This window comes from Musca vetustissima, unplaced genomic scaffold (assembly GCF_032173495.1).
Source record: "Musca vetustissima isolate MV318-11 ecotype Yass unplaced genomic scaffold, APGP_CSIRO_Mvet_v1 utg36391, whole genome shotgun sequence".
In the NCBI taxonomy this organism is placed as follows: Eukaryota; Metazoa; Arthropoda; class Insecta; order Diptera; family Muscidae; genus Musca; species Musca vetustissima.
In genome coordinates, this window is record NW_026879293.1 from 8,544 (window position 1) to 33,071 (window position 24,528).

Sequence of the window (24,528 nt, forward strand, 5' to 3'; positions counted from 1 at the left end):
GGTGTGCTGTGTGTCAATGGTTTTTCAATTGGTTCAGTTGAATGTGTGTGAGAGAATAGTGATATTTACTCTCGCGAGAGTGCAAGCGTGCGGTGGTTCGCGCGATACTGTTACATATGGTCTGTTCGGTGAGCTAAGCCGCAGCCAGGCCATCCTTAACATAAGTTATATATGGTCTGTTTCCGTACTCCAAGAATCTACGATAACGAATTTTTCGGTATTCAAGTTTCTCTGTTTTAATAATTTATGAAACTGAAAGATGCCGAGCATGTTCATATTTTTATGAAAAGTGTTGTTTCAACATTTACAATATCATTTCTCAACTATTGAATTTTTCCAACTCTTGGAAGAAGCTGATTTTTTGGCATTTAATTGAAAAATACTAGAAAATAAAACATATTGCTGCTATGGGTAGAAAATAAAACATATTGCTGTTCCGATATATGGATGCATTACGCCATCTATTTTAGCATTTCTTTATAAGTCGTGCATATCTAATTTTACTCAATTTTGTTTAATTATTTATATGGTGCGGCCAAAATTTATCATATGTCAATTTAAAATATCTAATAACTGTACTTACCTATTTGAGTCCCAAAATAAGACAAACATAAGTAAAATGATCTAATTTTATTTATATAAATAAATATATTATGTCAATGATTTATTGGTGAAGTGTGTGGCAGTGTGTGAGTTTTGTATAACATAAATGAATCGTAGACTTGACAAAGCTCAGATAAGCGATATTCTTCCAAACATACTATTCCTTGTAAATTTGGTGATTGTTTCCTAGCACATGTCATACAGTGGACTACATGCCTTTTCTCCTGTTCCCTTATGAAGAGGATGTTGAAAACTTCAATCTGCAGAATAGAAAATGTATTTATTAATATATGTTAATGTTTTGATCATCCTTTGAAATATATTTTTATTCTAAATATGCTATAAAACGTTGTGATAAATAAGTCAAATGGGCCGATATCTGTTTGAGTTATCTTGGTTCATAAAATCTGAAATGGATATCAGTGTGGCCATTTTTGCTACTAAATTTAGCATTTTATTTTTGGATTTAGCTGCTAAATTTTCATATAGCATTTGCATTTTTGTACTTATTTTAAAGAAAAAATCTTATAATGTATAGTATTAAATGTAAATCACTTCAGTAGAATTAAAACAATCCTAGCATTACATCTCATTAGAGCAATTGAGTTTTTTCATTGAATTTTATAGCCGAAAACATTTAGTAATATTAGGTAAAAATTGTTACCAAATGTTGTCTGTTTTCCCAAAAATCCAGTAAAAGAGAGTCAAGTAAGAGAGCTAATTTGACAGTTCAACAACAACAAACATACTGGAGTTTACTGAAAGAATTTTATGCAGTAAAATTTTGCAAACTCAGCCTATTTTGGATCAGCTGTTTTATGACCAAACACAAAAATTATTCAAAACATTTTTTTAATTTGCAAAGTTCAATTTGAAATTAAGTTTTATAAAAATTACAGCAAATGGAAGAAAATTCGTAAGTAATGCAAAGTTTCATTAAATTAGAAACAATTTCTTTATATGTTTAAATGTTTCCGAGGAACATACGAAATCAATTTTTCTTTTACTGTTCATTTTATTTTTAATATTAAAATATTAATTGTGTTCGTCCTTGGTTTGTTTATTTTGGCGAAAATAAATATGTTTTCTTTAATCAGCTGTTTATTTGCTGAATCTTGGAAAAGTGGACCGCAGACGGTCATGCATGCTTGACATGCATTTTGTGGTGTTAGTGAAAATTTGTATGTATGTGCCACACCTACGATGCATGAAGCAAAATCAAAATTTATTGATTTTGACGTGCGGTGGAGGCATCATGTATATTTTCATTTGTGACTTTCTTTTAAAGCGAATAGTTGTATAGAAATTTCGCACAAGGACAAAATCGACAAAATTGTATCGACCGTTATCGACATTGTCTGTACAGCACGAAATCAAAAACAAAATGAATGCATGAACCATGTGCATTGAAGCTTCATGCACACGTATACGATTTTGATGTCATGCGTGCATGATTGTCTGCGGTCCACTTAAATGTTGTCTGTTTACTTTTTCCAGTATTATCGCAAAATAGAGTAAAAACGGCTTAATCTCTGAACTAGAACTTACTGAGTAAATGTTACTGGAAAAGTAACCAGACATACCTTCAACGAAGTTATTTTTAATAGATTTAGGAAATCCACGCACATAAGAATACAAAATTTGAGCAACTTTTAATGGGATTAGTTTCTAACACTTCAAAGCCAGGAAATGGGGACCTATATAGATAATTATTGGATCGCATTAACACATGTCTTGGTCAGAGGTAAACATCTAAATTATTTATCTATACCAGCTGGATTATCCTCATAAAATAGGCTAACCCAGTAATTTTTTTCGTACACTGTAAAAAATTTGATTGACTATTTTTTACAGAATTGAGTTTTTATTGTTCTTTTTACGATACAAAAAAAAAATGATTTGATATTTTATTCAAATTACAACAATATTTCTGACTTTTTGTAAATATTTTCTTTTTTCTCATTGGTTTTCTTCGAAACCTTAGAATTTCGTGAGGTATTACGACCTTTTTTAAGTTTGATTTCAATATAAAATTGGTTTAACTCAATTTTGATATTTTCTATTGTTTTAAGTTGATAATTTCATATATTATTTTCCCACTATGTCGCTTACTACACTACGTTTCTTCATTCGATTCTCATGTTCTAATCAAATTCGATGCTAACCTTTCTTCTCTCTGAGATGATGTTTTTGATATTTACGAAATCGAAGTTCAGGCTGTTGAAGTTAGAGAAATCTGGTCTAAGGCGAAAGAAATGTTAGATAAATATCTTACCCATTAGCATACTCGTGACGATGGTGATTATGCAGATGGCTTCAAATCAGAAGAAGGTTTTAGCCCAACAAAAAAGAAGTCATTAATAGAAAACATCTATCGCTACTAATGTGCCAAACATGACAAGTTCTCCTTACAACTTGATTTGTCAGTTCAATTCTAATTTTATTCTCCCTTAAAGCTACCTAAACTAATCTAACATAGCCTAATATAGAAGATAACAATTGTCACCGTGCATATGGTGCAGTTTGTCTCTATTTGTTTACATTACATTAGAAATGAGCGCACCAACATCTTGGTGTGTGCGCTGCTATTAATTCTTCATTATCAGCTCACACACACATAAATCACATTGTAGCGATCTCTACCCTGTATGACTTTCATCAACTAGTTTAGAAAATGTTTAGTTATAAAGAAATTATTATTCAACTGATTATAAATTAGCTAGAAAGTGATCTAAGACTCAACCACATTGAAACCAAAAATATGTTAATGTCATCAAAATCATAACACACGCAAAAGAAGAAACCGGTATCTAATGACCGTTAGAATTGTATTCCACACAACAACAAAGAATGCAAAGATGAAGAAAAAAAGCTACAAATAGCATTTTAGGAAACATGCCAATAACGCAAAATATACATTTGAGGAATTGTCAACTCTTCTATCGAGAATTGTTTAGTGCTTAAATTCGCGACAAACGATAGTCCACATTCGCCAGTGGCACTTTTATTAAAAAACCAATTGGTATTGGATGTTAGATATTCCACTGATTGAAAATGAGACAAACTCAGGGTTAAAACATATTCAAAGAGTAATTAATGTGTACATTTTTGCTATGGCGATCTACGAAGTTTCTACGAACGCATATTAGTATTTATTTGTATGGAAAGGTTGCCAAAAATGACAGTCATGTTAGGAACAAATGGAAAGACTTACATTGCGTTATTTTAGAGGGAATTCAGACCTCTACAAAGATTGGAAATAAGGTCCGTTTCTTCAAATCGGCTTCTTCCAATCCAGTTCGTATAACGGTGTGAGTTGTTGCTAGAATTTCCGAAACTCTTCCATCATTTTCGTTTAATTCAGATTTTTCTTCTCGGATACTAATTCTTTGTTTGGCATATACGCAGTTATTCGACGGCAGGCCTGTAGATAAGTGCAGGTCTCTACACAAAAATAATACTACCAGGCATGCATATCAATATCTCAGATCCATTAGTTGCACAGAATACGATTTCGAGTATTCTTTGCATATGTCAGTGTGCACTCCACCACAATTTCGGACACAGCTACGTTGGCTTCGTCGACTATATAATTAAAGGAAAATTGACAATGACAAAACTCAAAGTATAAAAAATCAAGTTTTTGATATCCATAGGCAAATAATGACTTGATTATTATCCTCGATCGCTACAACTGCCTCAAATTTCTGAGTGAAGGCACGATGCTTCTGTTGTTTTATGCGTTTAGCTGGATCAAGAAATGAAAATATGTGCCACTAAATTATGTTTTAGAATTTGTTTTCTATTTAGTTACAAATTATTTCATTTCTCACAGATTACATCAGTATTCCATCTAATGTTCCACCGGGTAGCCATTTCATCTTCTATCTGTTATTCGTTTTTCTAATATTTGAATGTTCGTAGATGATGTAAAACTTTTGGTAGTCAAATACACTTAACTCTGCGTTAATCGTGCAACAAGTCTCCCGAGCCCAGTCGATGACGGATGCTGATTGACAGCTCGGGTATTACTTCTGCAGGAACCAACGGGCATCGGTTGTTGTTGGTTTGCTTTATATCTTGACACTTTCTCTCACTAGAATATGTGTATGTAGTTGTATTAAATAAAGATCCTTTGGGATTCCAACGATCATATGCGATCACTAAGATCATCTGCGATCCGCGTGAAACTCTGTTTTTAATTGCATTCCAACCGGCAAGAGGAGCTAACGGTATGTTACGTCGCTAAACCTTAAGAAATTAACACTTTCCAGGACCTGTCCCATTCCTATTAATTACTTTATAGTTTCTTAAAAACCTGATTCTGCAACTCGTTAACAGATCTTGGTATCATTTTAGACAATAAACTAGGATTATTGACTTCTCTCAAAAATTAACAAATTGGCGGACCTTGGAAAAAATATTTTTGGAAAATCGACCAAGTTAAAAAATAAGGTAGATCTTCACCGATTGGATTTATCCTAGTTCATACGATAGCTATACACTCACAAAATTTGGTTAGTTATCGCGCTTGCCATTCGCCAAAACGCTGTTTGGAGAAAAACGCGTTTAAAATTTGAGAAACCCTCTTGCCGTCACTTGATGCTAGCACAATAAATCACCTATATCTTCAAAAATTCTAGAGATTTTCAATTGAAATAATGTAGGGACTTTCTTGAATAAGTGTAGGGTCGAATTAAATCAAAATACAAAATTTTTTGAAACCGAGCTAAGTCGTTGCTAGGTTTTATAAACCTGTTTTATAAAAATTATTCTAATAAAATAGAATCGGTTCAAGACCAGTTCCTTTTGCAAGCTCTTCGAAGATTGCTTTGAATCCACTTGGAACACTTCCAACGTCTAACCGTTAACCGTCTACAAATAATTGATCCTCTAACTCTTGAAAGAAGGCGATTAAGGCTTAGAGCAATATTTATTGTAAAATTGTTACGTGAAAAATTGACTCAAACATTGAACCGATTTAATATTCACTCCTTATCGTCAGATAGACATAATTCCCTACTAGCTAATCATCTTCGCTAATCACTATAGACAAATCTTGTTTTCTCCAACTGAAAGAAAATATTTGACGTGCTCACGTTTAAAAATATATTTGCACCAGAAAATATTTCGTAAAATTGCCAGAAAATATAAATTTATTTGTCAGACAATTGGGAGAAATTTTGGCCAGCTTTGATTTTTTTTTATTCCTGTTGTGTATTTTCTGAATTATTTTTATAACATTGTTGTTTTTAAACAGAAAAACAACAATGCCATAAAAACTATGGGAAACCAATGTAGACCGATATTGATAAGTTTTGGTAGGATAAGAACCCCAAATATCTAATTGGAGACAATTTCGTTGAAAAACAAAATATCAAATAATGGAGCTTATCATTAAATTGATTTCACATAAAAGTTAGAGACTACTTCGCTGAAAAACGGAATAACGAATAATTACATTTTTCCAATGAATATTGAGAATAAGACTAATAGTTTTTCATTTATGTTACATTCACGCTTCATTTATTCTTCATTCCCCTAAATCCCCAAAATAGCCAAATTAAGGCCAAATACTGATAACTTTCACTCGAATAACCAGTCCCAATCATTTAATTTGCCGTCATTTAATGCTAATATTTCGACACATGTCATTGCTACGAGTACATAACAATTATTAATATCATATTCACACAAATGCAATTAATATTTTAATGTTGTAAACCTCACAGAAATAATGAAGGTTTTTTTCTGTCACCTAAACTTTTCGCTAAAAAAAATTGGATACCTGTCTTATTTCTGAGTTATTTCTGTAAATATAATATGTATTGATATTTTGTGTACATACATTATACAAAGAATTCCACAAATACGTTGATGCTATTCACTTACTTTAGCGGAATTTCGCGTATCAGCTATAAATAAAATGTTGTCTATGTTTCGAAATTCAAAAAATAATATTCTTCCGGGAACTCCTTCAGTTGATGCCACCGTTAAAAACGTGAGCTCATCATCCCACACTTCTCGTGATGTGGGAACACAGGCATCTAGCTCCACAATATTGAATATTGGGAGTACTAGAATAGGCCAAAGCTTTGTCATAGATCCTCCAAATGTAGATAACATTCATAATCTCGCGGTACCCCCTTCAATATCGATATTTTCGTGGAAATTTTCTTCATTGACCCACTTTCAGAGATTTTTGTTTGTGTGACAGTCATTACATTACAACGCGTCAAGGATTCCCCCTTTTTTCTATCGTAAAAAAGTAACAAATATTTTTTCTAACATTTGTTACTTTTTGTTTTTCTATGAATTCGTAGAGAAAATATTGTTTACATTAGATAATTTGTTGCTGTAAAGTTATTACAACGCGTCAAGGATTCCCCCTTTTTTCTATCGATCGGTCAAAGTCCATTCGCGGACAGTCTTATGGGAATATTAGAACCAAAACAACATTCTAACATTTGTTACTTTTTGTTTTTCTATGAATTCGTAGAGAAAATATTGTTTACATTAGATAATTTGTTGCTGTAAAGTTAGTCGAAGAACTCTTTTTATATCGCCTTTCATAGCGATAATATTCTTCATAGCCACCGCCTATTTTTCATAGCCATTTGAAAATTTTGTTCGGTCTTCCTGTGCTGCATCAGGAAAGTAGTTCGGGTCTTAAGTCACTTCAAGGCGGTATTAATAGTTGTATTTTCGCAATGGCAATTTATGACATACCAACGGAAAATTGTCTCTTTCAACTTGGAAAGAGTTAAATGCATTCTTGACAGAATTCATAGTTTTCTGTGTTTGCATGAGATGAAAAATTTCGGCACTGTGTAAAAATCAAATAATAAAATCAGTCCCGTTTCGCCTCGTTCGTAGCTTGACTCTTGTTGCATTTTATGTTCAGAGCAACACCGATTACACCTTTGCCATCGGTTTCTAAATAGTACACCTTCCGACAGATTTTAATTAGTTAAAATACATCTTCTTAAAGGACACGAAATCAAAAAATGAAGTCATACTCTACTCATACTCTGAACAGAGTAACTCTTTTGTGAGCACTCCGAGTCAGAATGTGACTCCTACAAATTCACATTTATCGTCTTCGGCTTCTGCATTTCGACCACGAAATTTAAACAGTAATATTGATGGTTTGTATTTTTCTGCTGTGATTGGTCACTGTTGTTCGACAGACATTTCACGCCACAACATAAATTGTTTCCGTAAATCGTACGAAATTATTGCAAGGCGGCCCTCCGGCTCACATATTTCGGGGTCCCTAATGGCCCTTTTGTTCCGCGGGACCTTAATGGATCCATCCATCGTTCCACGGGGTTCCTAATGGCCCTTTAGTTTGTAAGATTGTTATTATTAAAAAAATGAAAAAAAAAATATTTTGAAAAAATGTTAACGGTTTTACTTTTATTTATATTTTATCATCGAATATAAAGCGATTTACCCGTTTCAGCCCCGATTTTTTCCTGTTGTAAGAGAACGATTATCAGTGCACGGCTTTAATGCAATTATCTTAAATATGATATGAACAAAACTTGATGTCGCTACATCCGTGTCATTTGGGACCATAGTGGATTGTCCCAAATGACACGAATTTCGTTTATAGTATTGAAATCTACAAAAACCATGATTGTTCTTGTAATATGTACTACCCCCCTTACTACTACTAGTACTACCCGATTATAACGGTGAGTCACTGATGTTGAATTTGCTTACTACATTTGAATAGAGAATTTCGCCATATGTTTTATGTTGCTTACTTGAGTTAATTGATCGACCTTAAAACAAAGTGGATGTAATAAAAATTGAATTGTATAACGATAGTGATGGCAATTATATTAATATTAATTTCGTAAAAGAAAATAATTAAAAAATCAATACTATACAAAATAATATAAGTTTTCTCAAAAGCATTATACATTTTGGAATCTGTTTTATTTTTTAAGTTTCAGTAAACTGAACAAATTTTGTTTAACTTCTTTTAGCAAAATAATAAGTACCAAAATTACTTAAAGGTGTCTATTTTTTAAAAAAATGTTTATACCGATTTGCGACTTTTTGCGCTTTTTGACTAATTTTGATTTTCAGTCGTTAACAGTTTAGAGAATTCAGCATTTTTTGTAGTAACCACCGTTTTATAATAAATTTGTCATTCTGTTACAAATGGTATGTAATTTAATATCCATGATTATCTTTGGGTAGAAAATCTTCCTACCAAAAACTATTAAAATGGCTGACTTCTAAAAATTAATTGCATTCGAACAATGCATCTTGTTTCATAATGCAACAGTACCAAATATTTACATTGCATATTTCAAAATATCGCCGTCACGTATTAAATATATTAATATGTGTAAGAAATAAATGTATTTTAAGGGGACCCCCCCATTCTCGGGGTCAAAATTTTTGTTGATATAATTCGAATCTACACTGATTAAAGAATGTGTCTACAAAATTTCAAGTGAAAATCTCAAGAACTGTTGAAGATATATCCGATTTAGTGAGTCAGCATCAAGTGACGGCTAAAGGGTTTCTCAAACTTTAAACGCGTTTTTCTCTAAACATTTTTTTGCGAATGGCGGGCACGATAACTCAAAAACTAATAATCCAATCGGTTCCAAATTTTGCATCGTTTCTCTGGGAGTGTATAGCTCTCGTATGAACTAGGATAAAGCCAATCGGTGAAGATCTTCCTTATTTTTTAATTTGGTTTTTGGTCAAAAATCGGCGATTTTCCAAAAATATTTTTTCAAAGGTCCACCATTTTGTTAATTTTAGAGCGAAGTCAATAATCCTAGTTCATACGAGAGCCAGACATGTACTCTTTCTAACACCGTTGGAATTTTCGGATTCCGATGTTCCAGTGAGAAGTTATCATGCCCGCCATCAAAAATAAGGACTTTTCTTTAATTACAAAAAACAACAACAAAACAATAACAAAAATTTTTTGTAAATTATTTTTCTTCTTTTTTAAATCTTCAATTATATATGTGCAAAGTTACAAACCTTAACAAGCATTGGTATTGATTTACCAGCCCATTGAAAATCTTAAAAAATTCAAATCGAGAAGGGGGGGGGGGGGGGGGGGGGGGGGTTCCCTTAAATGTATTGTTCATTGAAAATATCTTTTTTTGGAATTATTTAGGCAGTATTAAAACACATTTTACTTTGAATCAACTTTTATAAACAATCGAAGTTTGTCCGGTTTTTTTTGTAGAATTTGATAAATTACAATAATATTGCCAAATATTTTTTACAGCCGCGCTTTCCATATTTGATTATTTCATAAAACAGCTGATTTGTTAGTGATACATGCATGACATTCATTTCATATTGTAAATGATTGCAAAGTTGCAACGTTTGGTAACTTTGCACGTGTACGATGTTTAAATACCGTAGTATTTATGCCGGACCTAAGAGGGCCACATACATTTAGATTTACTTATATATAAATATATAAATATATATATATATATAATATATAGTCAAAAACAAACAAAAATTAAAAATATGTTGCAATTTTGCTATATTGTTATATTTATTAATCAATATTGTACTTCCAAGATTCGTGAAACTTTGATGCTATTTCAAAATCATTCGAGTAGAATCTGAAACCGACCAATAGTGTCAAGAATAAAATGTTTGAACAGTACAAGCTCTGCAAGGTACATATATCCTGTACGAACTCACTATATTAAATATTTATCAAGGTTGTAAAAATATAGATCACTAAAGTTGACCGATTATAGAAATAGAATACAAATAGATGACATACATTTTGTAGAAGACATCACGGGGAGGTAAAGCCTCTTTGAATGCTTTTGTTAGACGTAAACTTAGCAAATGTTTAGAGAAATGCAACATACCTGAGTCCCAGAATACAGAACGAGTAAATAGAACTGATTGGAAAATACATCCTTTTCAGTTTTAGCGGATGAAACTATATATGAATACGATTTTTGGCAAGGTATATAAAAAGTCAAAGAATGGAAAAGTCGAGGAATGGAAACGGGAAAATAAATTTCGAAATTTTATCATAAACAGTAATCAATTCAGGTTTGGATCCAATATGTTTGAGAGGTCAAGGATATGACGGCGCGCCTAACATGTCAGGCAATTATAATGGAGTGCAGACCATTATTAAATTAAAATTAATTTCTGTGGTATACATTCAGTGTTCTTTTTCCTTTTTAAAATTAGGGTTAAATGCAGCTGAGAAATTTGAGAAAATCAAAGTATATTTTCCACAATTTTGGACGTTTGCTCTTTCTTTAGAAAATCCAAAATGGGTTTCCTACTTTATGTAGAATATTTCGAGAATCAAATAAATCTTTCAAAAGAAACACAATGGGCTGAACAGCAGGATTGCGTACAAATATTTTGAATAGAAGAGATAGTAGAAATATTTAATATTTAATTTGGATTTATTTCTTAGAAGTAGAAGTTTCAGTGCCAAGAAGGGTTGGTACGCAAATGTAGAGGTCAAATGTAATGAGTTCGAACTCCAAGTATTTTTATAAAGCTATATTATTTGCAGATTGCTGGAAATAAAAAATACTATCGAAAATTTTATGAAAAATATCTGAAAGTGTATCTGTGGATCACTATGTGGAACGCGAAAGATCTCCCATCTTCTAATCCACTTGACGCAATTGTAGTATGTGACTAAAATCTATTTCCAAATATATATATATTTTTATAAATCTTCATAAAAATACCGGTTACCGGGTTTTCTGCCCCACATGATGAAAAATCAAATGCAATGCCCACGCTCTTATGTCTATGCATTAATCTTAAGTAAATACTGATCACAAAACTAAAAAATCTTAAAATAGAAGACTTGATTTGAAATTAAGATTATTTTTTTTAAATGCAAAACATTAGTATGTACCCAATACATTACCTCCTATTTAGGATAGTTGCATTAAACCTGTGAGCAGAAAATTATTTTATGATTGCTTTAACATCTTTAACATCGAAAATTCCTGAACGGAATCTACGAAACCAAAATTGGCTGTTACAGTATCAGAACCATAAACACCATTCACAATTTAGCCGCTTGGCTTGAATTTTCGCCTTTGTCAAAGAAAAACTTTAAAATGTACCGAATTTTCTCTTTGTTCACTTAAATTTTTAACAACCTGTAACTCACAACAGAATGCACCAAACAAAAAACAGCAAAATAATTTTTTGTTTACTGCGAAATGTAACCCTTCTAACGAGCGTAAATCTGAAATTGTTTGATCGATACTTTACGAGAAATCTATCAGTACAGCCATGGATTTTTTTCCAAAACCTAATATTTTCTAACAAACATATACCAATTCAACATGCGTAAAAATGATCAATATTAAAATAAAACATGTTTTTTTTAACTTAATCATATTATATTTAACCCAATATGTTCCCGTGGCTATGGAACTATTTACTGTGCAAGAGTTTAATGCAGCTACCCTAAATAGGGTATAAAGAAAATTTGACGTCGCTACATCCTTGCATTCGGGAGATGCAGTCTTCTTTCTGAAAAATAAATGTCCAATATAGACGTAAAAATAATAAAAAATTATTCTGATGGCAAAAATCGTATAATTCAAATGAAAATCGATTTAAATAATTTGGACTGTATATACAAATTGGTACTGTGGTAACTTCACCAAAAATTTGAATTTTTTAGATTTCTCTTTTGATATGTGTCCTCAATAATCACATCTTAACAAATGTAATGCAAAAAATATGTATTTACTCGCTGAGTTTTAAATATAAGCTTTAAGTCTGTGGGCAACATTGGTCAATAAAGCGTTAAGGAAGGAAATATTTTCCTTTCGATACATTTAATAAAGTCAATCACAAGCTGTTACGATTAAAACTTGTGTGCTGGGATTTACTAATAGAAGTCTCAACTGGATTTCTTCATACCTAAAACATAGGAAACAAAGTGTAAAATTTAATAATACGATATCGAGAAGTATTTCCATTTCCTCTGGAGTGCCACAAGGCAGCCATCTAGGTACTCTTCTATTCTCTTTATTCATAAATGACCTACCTCAAACAATACAGTTTTCATATATCCTGATGTATGCAGATGATGTGAAATTATTTCTCAGTTTTTCAGAAATCTCAAGTAATGATTTGTTACAACATGATTTGAATTCGGTTACGAATTGGTGTAATATTAACCTTATGGAAATAAATTACTCGAAATGCAAACTCATGAGATTTACAAAAGGTTAATTGATTCTTATTATACTCTTAACGACTAATCCCTGGAGAAAGTTAACGATTCTGTGGATCTAGGAGTTCTTTTGGATCGTAAACTGAATTTTAATTCTCACATTTCAGTAACAATAAACAAACCCAAGTCAGTGCTTGTGAATCCTTAAAAATTATACACAGCGCTCGTTCTCCCTATACTGGAATACTCTTCGATCACATGGTATCCTATATATATATATATATATTACACACAAAGATCGCATCGAAATGTTGAATGTATCATTTATTTTATTGTAATAGTGGGTGACGTTGATACTGGATTTTTAATCAACAATATTTGCTTCAATATTCACCAAAGAGCTACTCACAATAGTGGTACATAACTAGCTATTCAATTCTCTAGAGTGAATTATTCAAATGTAGATTCCTTAACAAGAATGTCTAATGATTTATACAATCTTATCGATTTTTCTATGAATCGTGAAACATTGAAAAGTAATATTGTAATATATTTAAATTCATGAAATAAAGTACATTTTGTATTATATAGTCTGTAAGGAAAATATCCATAGACTAATAAATAAATAAATGAACAAAATTTCACAGTCGGGAGATACAGTACATTCTTTCTGAAAAGTAAAAGTCCAATATCAAGATAAATATGCTAAATCGACGGAAAAATCATTTTAAATTATTCCCTATATTGTTTTTTAGAAGAATCAAAAATAATTCTGATGAGAGAATTCGTACAATTCGAATACGAAGCGATTTAAATATTTTGAAATGTATACACAAATTAGAACTGTACACATTTTTGCCCTCTTCTCTATATTGAAAAGCTCACAACTTTAGCAAAAATTGAATTTTTAAGATTTTTCTTTGATATTTGTTGTCCATAATCAGGTCTTGATGTACGAAATCCAAAGAATATCTATCTACTAGCTACATATTAAATATAAGCTCAAAAACATGTTGGTGCCTGTGGGCAACATTGGGCCACAAAGGGTTAAATGTTCAAATACATGGAAAGGGTTAAATGTTCAAATACATGGAAAATGTTGTTGCACAATATATATTAAGTTAAGATTATACATATTGAATTAGAACAACTCCAATATTTGATATCTATTTTGAAATCGGTTTCTAACCAAGATTAAGTTTAAATAAAAACCAGTGAGCGGAGCAATATAGTCGGACGGGGCCGACCATACGATACCCTACACAACTACCACGAACTCTAACTTTCTGAGGATGTTTATTCCGAGTCTGAGTAATATTTCGTGATATTTGCCCCCTCATGCCCGATTAGAGGTCAACAACACCTCTTCCTTACTTTTTCGAATATTCAGTACAGTCCTTCTAATTACTTGTCCTGATTACCTTCACTGTGGTTTTTGTTGTGATTTTCGGATTATACTCGACTCGAAAACACACAAAAATTAAGTTTTCGGTCCATTTCATCCCAAAATTTCAATCTGATCATCACCGAAAATTGTAGGCGTTGTTCTTGACCATAACTGGAACTTCATGAAAAATTTTAAAGCCATCAGCGCGATATTCCCCTTTTAAATTTGGTAATGAGTTACTAAATAATATCTGAATACGTAAGCACCTGTAAATATTTGACTGTAACTCCCACATCTGAGTAGATACATCACTATATTTGGTATCAATTTAAAGGCCAACCACTCCTCTTGGATATGCTATCAACTCCTCGGGTCTACATCCTCCAGGAGTAAATATATATGCCATAGAATCCAAATTTTGTCATTTTTCACACAAAAGTCAGGGTCCATTTGACCCACTAAATATTGACCGATCTTTATCAAAACATGCATGCTTATTCTCTGGCCCGATCTGCTTCTCCATGCAAAAATTCGCGGTGTTTGGGTCATAATTGCGGCCTCTGGAGCGACCAGAAAAACCGACAAAAATAATGTTTTTGGTCCATTTCATCCCCTAAATATTAACCGATCTTTTCCAAAAACAATAGGGGTCTTCATTGGTCAGAACCCATCCTACATGCAAAATTTCGTGAAGATTGGTCCATAACTGTGGCCTGTATCGTGTTTACAAATTATAATGGACAGACGGACGGACGGACACACATGTCTAGATCGACTCAGCTAGTCGAGATATGACGATCGGTATACTTAAAGGTGGGTCTAGGGCCAATATTTCGCGCCGTTACAAACTTTTGGGGCTGCACAAAGCTATAATACCCTGACAACATAGTTGTGTAGGGTATAAATATCATAAGGTACAATTTTACATCACCTTTATTATCATTGCAATACACTGCGTATCATAACTATAGACGCACCTTTAACACAATTGGTATGTTAGTTGACAAATAAAATGGACCCATTAAGTTCAATGATCAAAAACATATATTATTCGAAACAAATAATTAATTTACTCTTTATGGTTTCGTCTAATTTTGCACCTTCAAATTTATTGTATTACATAACTATATGATACATATTTTATAACACCCTGTATCACTCTCTCCCTCTCTTCTTTGTTATTCAATTGTTGTTATTATATCCCGTTTATTGAAGTATGTCATTCAATAAAGCGAATCTAATTATTTAGTCTGCTTTTAAATCTTGTGCGTTTCACTTGGTTCATACATATCATTTGGCGACGAGGCAAAAGTGAAAAAAAGTGGTAATGGATGACAAACCAGTGGCAATAATTGGAAGCATTGAGCCTTTCAGTATTGGTGAAGACTTCAATTTGTATGCCAATCGATTAAAGCACTTGCTGTTATTAAATAAAATTAAAAATGATCCAGACAAGAAATCGTTTTAGATAAGCCTAGGTGGTCCTGAGCTGTATAAAACTTTATGCTCACTTCTATCACCGCAAACTGAAGACAATTTCACATTTGAGAACATTATTGAAAAACTTACAGCTCATTTAAAGCGAAGAAGAATATCATTGTTGAGTGCTTTACATTTTTTAAAAGAGACCAGAGATGTACTGCAAAACAACTCATTTAGAGGTCGTGATCAGCAACAAAGAAATGGAAATGAAGGAGGCAGACAGAGCAAAAGAGAACGCAAAACATCTATTATTGAGTGTTATCATTGTCACAAAAGAGGTCACATCGAGAGAAATTACTGGATAAAGATGAATGATGAGATTCGGAACAAAAGGAGATACAAAATAGAGCTAAGAGGTAATAGTAAGAATGTCGTAAACAATATTTATGATTATACGAGCGATAGTGAGAGTGATTATTTAAATAATTTATACAATTTTCTTGCATGCAATTATAATACGAGATTATTAGTTAAAATTATGATTGAGAAGTTTGACATAGAAAAGGAAATTGATACAGGAGCTTGTGTCTCTGTCATTCATATAGATGATTACAATAAGTATTTGAGGCATATTGAAATGCTAAAGGATACCAAATGTCTTAAGGTTGTGACCGGTGACCGTGTTAATGTTGTTGGTGCAATTTTAGTAAATGTGGAAATTAATTGTAACTCGTGGAAACTTAAATTGTATGTGCTTGAAGGCGATCAAACTTTCACGCCTTTGCTGGGCAGAAACTGGTTGGAAGTTTGAGCTCCGAATTGGAGAAATATAGTTGGCGAATTAAAATGATTAAATTCATCAGACAAATTCAATTTCGAAAAGTATTCACAACTATCTTCGAAATCAAATAATTCAATCATTAGGGACTATACAGCTAAAATCTACCTCACCGATGAAGTTTATCCAATATTTTCCAAACCTTATCCAGTGCCATATGGTCTAAGGAAAAAGTAGAAGTTGAATTTGAGAAAATGTTTTTTTTATAAGTTCATTCCCACGCCTCACTTTCCCACCCCTGCCGACCGAGGGGGCGACCTCCCCTTTCGTAGGGATCGCGTACACACCATAATCCGCATTATGATGGAATATGAGAAGCGATAGAAAACCAACTACAGAAATCTACTTCAACAGCCAGTTTGTTATTAAGTTGTATTATTCATTTAAAAATATAATTATATTAGATTTTATTAGTTCTATATTCATGCAAAAGTCTACGTTAGAATACGCAGAATTGAAATCAATACACATTTTACTAAGTGGATCTCCCATAGAATAATTTGTGCGATGAAAATCTACGTATAATGGTTGATAATATCTACTTAATCGAAAAGGAACATTTATTCTAATGGATGAAATTAGGAAGTCTGAGGGTATATTACCGTTTATTATTTTAATTACCATCAGAGTGTTCAACATAATACGTCTACTTTTTAATGTAGGCAATCGAATTAATTTTAACCTGCTAGTGAAGAAGGCAACACAAAGTCACTATTCCAATGTAAACCTCTCAGTGCAAAAATTAGAAATTGTTTCTGCACTGATTCAATTTTATCGGAATATATTGTATATTGGGGATCCCATACAACAGAGCCATAGGGATCAGAAAATCCGTGGGCTTTGTTTACCATAGAAATGACATGATTATTAAAATTTATTTTTGGATCCATTAAAATACCAAGATCAACAAATGAATCTACAGTTGATAAAACAGTACCATTAATATTGTATTGCCTTGTTAAAGTAGAAGATCTGGAAAAACACATATGCTTACATTTGTTTAGGTTTAAATCCATACAGTTTAATTCGCACCATTGAAAAAGGCTATTTAAATCATTTTGAAGTAAATCAGCTTGCTTCATGGAATTATGGATGATAAACATCTTGACATCGTCAGCATATATTAGCAATTGGGAATGGATTATTGCATTTGGTAAACCATTTATAAATAGAAGAAAGAGGAGTGGACCTTGGGAAACACCGGAAGAAACATTAATGGATTTGGAGAGACAATTATCAAAAAAAAAAAAAACTACCTGTGATCTATTTCGCAAATATGATGATATCCATTTAACTAAATTTATACTGAAACCAATTTGATTTAATTTATATATAAGTTAATGGTTAACCCTGTCAAAAGCTTTACCTAAGTCAGTGTAAATTGCATCTGTTTGATTACGCTGAATAAAACCTTTTATGACGGTTGAGAAAAAATGAATAAGATTTGTAATGGTTGAGAGGCCACTACGAAAACCATGTTGATATGGTTAAGATTGGCTGAACTTTATGAGAAATTACATCAGTAATCAGTTTTTCGAATAATTTTGGAATTGCACTTAATTTAACAATTCCTCTATAATTCGAGACATTAGTTAAGCTACCCGATTTGTGTAAGGGAACTATATAGGATATCTTCCAGAAAGTAGGAAAATTTATAGCTATATGTGTCATTATTTGGACTGGGTGAATATGAATATGTTGTAGCGAAAAAAATTGCAAAGCACTCTGAAATTTCAGAGTTTATCTCAAATGTCTGATTATTGAATTTCAAAATGGTGGGTTTTGACGTAGCTTTTCTTTTTATATTAACAAAGTCATAAAAAGATTTAGGATTGGATTTGAAATTATGTTTAATCTTGTTTAGTTTTCGGGACTCTGTCGTATATTTAGACCTTGCGACAGCATAATTAGCATAATCTATAGAGGAGCCTGATTTTTTATATTTTTTAAAAAGTTTATTTTTATAATTTTTAATACTTGAAAGCCCAGATGTGACCCATGGATATCGTTCCGAGTTTCTAATTCTAACAATGGGAACACATTTTAGAATAAATTTATTTAGGATATCATAAAATTTATATACTGATAATTCTAGATTACTATTACTCTTACAAATAAATAATGAGCTCCAATATACGGTTGAGATAAGTGCGTTTAGCTTTCGGAAGTCAGTTTTATTATAATTAGGAACAGATTTAAATGACATTGATGAATTTTTGGTAGCTAAATTATTATGCATCTTCGGGAGTACATACTGGAGGTATTTTAATTATTTCAAAATATTGTGTATAATTCACAAATGCTAGATCTAGAATTCGATCATAACAATTTGATACGCTGTTTATTTGATAAAGATTTATGTCGCTAAATCGATTTACAATTTCAAAGGTATATTGGTTTACATTTGCATCAGATGTCAAGGGCGTTAGAGCCTCAGAATCTGGCAATGAAAGCCACTTTACGGACGGCAGATTAAAATCGCCGAGAACTAATATTTTGTCAGAGTCGTTCATTTGTTAGTGATTGAATTTATTGCTAACAGATGCTGATTATAAATATCAAGTTGCGATGAGGGAGGAATGTATGAGCAAGTCACATATTATTTTTAAATTTTTTAATTCCATGGATATGCTAATAAATTCGATATCAAAACAGTTTAATTAAATTAAATTAGTGGAATATTTGGCATCAACTGCAATAAGGACGCCACCACCTTTTTAACAGCTCTATCTTTTCTAAATATTTGATATCTAGAACACAAAATTTCACTATTTAACACGGATGCTTTTAACCAAATTTCAGAAAATACTATAACATCATAATTAAAACCAAGGCTATCAGAGAGTTAATTTTGTGTTTAACCCTCTTACATTCTGATAATATTGAGAAACATATTTAGTTTTTTGGCAATATTTCAGCCCTCTGAGGCAAATGAGCCAATTTTTCAGATCTTTCCAGAAATTCCTTTACAAATGCATTAGCAGGCCAAAATTCTCTCGAAATTAGTCGATGAAACATACTTTCTTGTACTACGATTTTAAAAGATGATCTACTTTCTGAGAAAGCAGACCGGAGCTTATAACAACGTAGAAAGAAATTTCCATCGATTTTTGATTTTGATATGGGTTAACAGCACCTCACCTTTATTTTGATGATATCTTGGTCGGAGGATCAGATGTAAGAGAATGTGAAGTTAATCTGAAAATTTTACTGGATAGATTATTGCAATTTAACGTCAAGGTAAATTTTGAAAAATGTAAATTCTTCGAGGAAGGAATAGATTATTTGGGTTATACTATTAATTCTAGAGGCATCTCTCCTTCAAAATCAAAAATTCAGGCAGTAATAAACGCGCCAAATCCAACAAATAAAAGATGGGCAATATTTCTTTCTTTTTATAATTATACCATTCGCTATAAAAAGGGTTCAAAAATATGTCATGCAGACGCGCTATCAAGGTTGCCTCTAGCAGAAGAAATTGAAGGGGAAGAGGATAGTATTAATATATTCAATATTTTGGATGATGTACCAATAAATATGGACGATGTTCGCAAAGAATTAAAAACGGACAACGAGCTTAGTCGGATTTATCAATTTGTAATGTATGTGTGGCCCGCAAATCTGAATACAGATCTTATGAAATATTATGATAAAAGGACGGCATTAGGAACAGAAAACGAATGTTTGTACTACGGAGATCGTATAGTAATACCAAAAACTTTACAATGCAAAGTTCTTGAGCTATTGCACGATAGTCACATTGGTATAGTTAGAATGAAAGGTTTGGCTAGTACATATTTCTGGTGGGTAGGAATGGATAATGATGTTGAAGAGTATGTAAAAACATGCTCTACAAGTTGTAAAACACAGAATGTCTCAAAACAAATTACAACATCATGGCCTACTGCTACTTACCCTTTTGAACGAATTCTTTTTGCGAAAACTCCGGAATTGAATGTTTAAAGCCGCCCGCATACCATCCCCAAAGCAATGGAAGCACCGAGAGAGCCGTACAAACTGTTAAATCATGGGACTACAAAATAAATAATTTCTTGTTGAAATATAGGACAACACCAATAACAGTGACCGGTATTGCACCAGCAGTTGCCATATTTCGATTTAAATCTAAAACATTGTTAGACCATGTAAACCCAAAAACTAACAACAATTTAGAACACAAAAATGTAAATATTGTATCGCCCGCATACCATCCCCAAAGCAATGGAAGCACCGAGAGAGCCGTACAAACTGTTAAATCATGGGACTACAAAATAAATAATTTCTTGTTGAAATATAGGACAACACCAATAACAGTGACCGGTATTGCACCAGCAGTTGCCATATTTCGATTTAAACCTAAAACATTGTTAGACCATGTAAACCCAAAAATTAACAACAACTTAGAACACAAAAATGTAAATATTGTAATGAAAGTGAATGTTCAAAAAGAGATAAAAACTAAAATACCGGAATATACGGTTAATGAAGTTGTAATGTACAGAAATTTACATAATAATTATCATAAGTGGATACTTGCAAAAATCGTAAAACAATTAAGTACAATAAGATATTGTATTAGCATCAATGGCCAGCGAAGAGTGGCACATATTAATCAATTGAAAAAGTTTTGTGGGAGAGCAAGACCATATTATTCAAATATAACATATCGAAGAGATAATAATAGAAAGAGAAGAAAAGAAGTATTGGCATACCAAGTGAAGTAGAATTAAGACGCTCAGAAAGAATTAATAAGAAAAGAGAAGAAAATGAAAGAGATGATGATAGCTTATAAATGAATGAGAAATTGCATGATGAGAGTTTAATTGTTTTTGTCAATATTTAAGAGCGTAGATGAAAATTAAAGTTGCATGTTTATTTTGTTATTATACTTAGTCATACATTGTATAATTTGTAAATTATACAAAAAAATAAATCAATTATATAATTTGTAATTATATCATAATACTGTTATTTAAAATTGTTATTATAAGATTTATTTTAAAATTATATATCCTTATTTATATTGGAGAATGATACATATTTTATAACACCCTGTATCACTCTCTCCCTCTCTTCTTTGTTATTCAATTGTTGTTATTATTATAGCCCGTTTATTGAAGTATGTCATTCAATAAAGCGAATCTAATTATTTAGTCTGCTTTTAAATCTTGTGCGTTTCACTTAGTTCATACATATCACTATAGACGCACTCTTACAAAATTAAATAAATTTATTTTTAAAAAATAAAATATTTTTAAAAAATTAATAAAATTTAATAACTTCAATCCACCGAAATTTATTTTTAAGAAATATTGTGGTTCCTTACGTATATATCTCCAATATGTGTTCGTTGTTAATTTTTTTTTTTTTTTTTGATGAGAAAAAATTCAATCTTGATGGTCCACGATATTTCTTAAAACGAAATTTCGGTGGCGATTCCTTAATGGTCTTGGGGGCATTTTATAGCGACGGAATGCTTGAATGAAGTTCGTTCAAGTCTGATAAGACAAATTATTGTGATTTTGGGAAAGCAGCAACAACGAAGGAAACTTTTTTCAGCAGGACAATGCATCAGTTCATAAAAGTTTCTCAAGAAATGTTCAAACTAAGAAACAGGCTAAAAGACGTATCTTTTGCAATACAATATTAAAATGGCTTCTAAGAATACAATATTTATTTCGATTTTGTAATTGAGTATAGGAAAAGTCTATTACAAAATAAGGCATAGTCATAAATTCTACATAATACCGACCCAAAACGTCTACGTCTGGAGAGCTGGCGTAGTATAAGAACGCATACATAATATAAGAACGCATACATATGGGGAATCTTGATTTGTCGTGTCTTTGCAGAAAACCGCCAATATCAAACTGTATTTAACCCCAAAGGAGTAATTGTTAATGAATGGGGGTCAATCGATGAAGAATTGCAAAAAAAAAAAATGATACACAGTATGAAGGATAACATTTTTGAAGTTATTCACCATTATTGCATAATTTTATTTTATTTTATTTAAGTTTTTAAAAATAAATATATCTAATTTTATAAAAGTGCGTCTACAGTTATGCAACACCAATAAGTTTGAAAGTGCAGAATTAGGCGAAACCATAAAGAGTAAATGATTTATATTTGTTGAATAATATGTGTTTTTGATCATTTTATTGTGTACAATATCTTAATGGGTCCATTTTATTTGTCAATTAACATACCAAATATACTGTAACGATACCCGAATTATAAATATTGGCAAGATTGTCTCTAGTTCTTGTTATCCCCATTTGAATAATATGACCAACATCATTGAATAGAACTTGATAAAGTAATCACCCCTATTCCAGTTGTCGTCGTCGACCCAAAACGGAGCCGTTGAGACTTTTGTCGATAAATGTCGACACATTTTTGGTTTGACAATGATTTCATCGTATTTATTTTAGTTGACGAATGAAGAGTTTGAAAGTTTTTTCAAGAAATTAAAAAAAATCCTATGTTTGTTCGTGTAAATCGAACAAACATATGATCTAACGAAAAATGTGGGATATGGGATGTATTTCTAAATATTAAACGATTTCTTCAAAACTTTACACGTTTTTCCATGGGAGCTATATCTAAATCTGTTATGATCAATATCAACTGGTCGACAGTCGAATACTTGAGTGTCGGCCAAGCATAGATTTGGCAATTTAGAAGATAATTCACGACTAACGGCAAAGGATGGAATATTTCTAGAAATGGTAGAAAGTACTAATGCTGTCATTTCTATGGAGAGTGAAGAATCTAGAAGTGATGCAGTACCAGACGAACACAATTTCATTGACAATATTGACACTGATTGATTAAACCCAGTAATTGTGGTTTGAGTGGAAGTTGTTAAAAGGCCCAAACGCTGTAATAATCTATCAGTAACTAGCGGGCCCGGCAAACGTTGTCTTGCAAAGCATTATTGTTGATGTATAAGTCACAAATATAATTCAAGATAGCCCAATATTAAGCTACACTCCACGATTTAAGATAGTGCTCTGAAATTTGCACATACATTGCTACTATCCTATGATATTTGTTGTGCAAAGAGTAAAGAATCAACTATCGATTATGTATGGTGCAGTAAAAGCAAATGTTTCCCTCTTCGAAATATTCTTGCAGAAAACTGAATTTTCTTCTGTCATTTTGTTCAGCTGAAGTAATTAGTTTGTTAATTGAAATTTGTAGAAATCGCCTTCTTAGAAATCTTCTTCAGTTATAGATGAATTGCAAGATGTATAGATATTCCAAAGTAATTCCAGCAATTCGTATAATCCAAACATTCAAATATAAGCATTTAAACATTTTTAATAGATAACGTTAAAATAGTTTGACTTACCTCACATTGTCCGCAGTAATGAGATGCTTCGTTTTTACCTCTACCGTGAAATCGGACGAGCACACCTTTGGATTTAACGTATTCTAATGTGTGCATTACGTTTTTTAACGTTTGCAGTAGACAAGTCCTGAAAATTTTAATAATTATTGTTTATTAATTTTTAATCAATTCATAAGTAGTTACATACAACAATTTAAATAATATTTTCAAAATGTTTCCCTAATCAAACATCAATTATATTCGGTAATTTTTTACAGAAATGTACCGATTCCGAACTTTATTTGCATCTGTGCCAATTGAAAACGACGAAAATGGATGACAAATGTTTACATTTATAGAAAAACAAATTTTTCAATGACTGGAATTCAATTTTCGAAAAACAAAAAATTGAAAATACGCATTGTCAATAGGGTCGTACCTAAATTCATGCGTATGCGTACGATTTTATTCACCACAAAAGTTAAATACATGTATTTCAATGAATGTTTTCCAAATACGCATTGCGTATCAAAATATAAAGTTGAACATTTTCAACATTGACAATGCGTATTTTTGATTTATTGAAAATTGAATTTCAGTCGTTGAAAAATTTGTATTTCTATAAAAGTAAACCTTTTTCGATCAATTATAAAAATGTTTTCATAAATTTTCCCCGTTTTCAATTGACACAGATGCAAATAAAGTTCTTGCGTATTTGGGTAATACGGGCGTCAAACAAACCTGTTGTGTAAACATAA

The 24,528-nt window shown here is 31.8% G+C and overlaps 1 long non-coding RNA gene across 1 annotated transcript; it reads right to left on the reverse strand.

The window, feature by feature from the left end:
- Positions 1 to 741: 741 nt before the first annotated feature.
- On the reverse strand, positions 742 to 23,902 carry LOC133324110 (uncharacterized). The gene is made up of 2 exons (XR_009754114.1): positions 23,792 to 23,902; positions 742 to 863 (listed from the first exon to the last, which is right to left on the reverse strand). It is a non-coding gene; the product is annotated as an uncharacterized LOC133324110 (long non-coding RNA).
- Between the last annotated feature and the right edge of the window lie 626 nt (positions 23,903 to 24,528).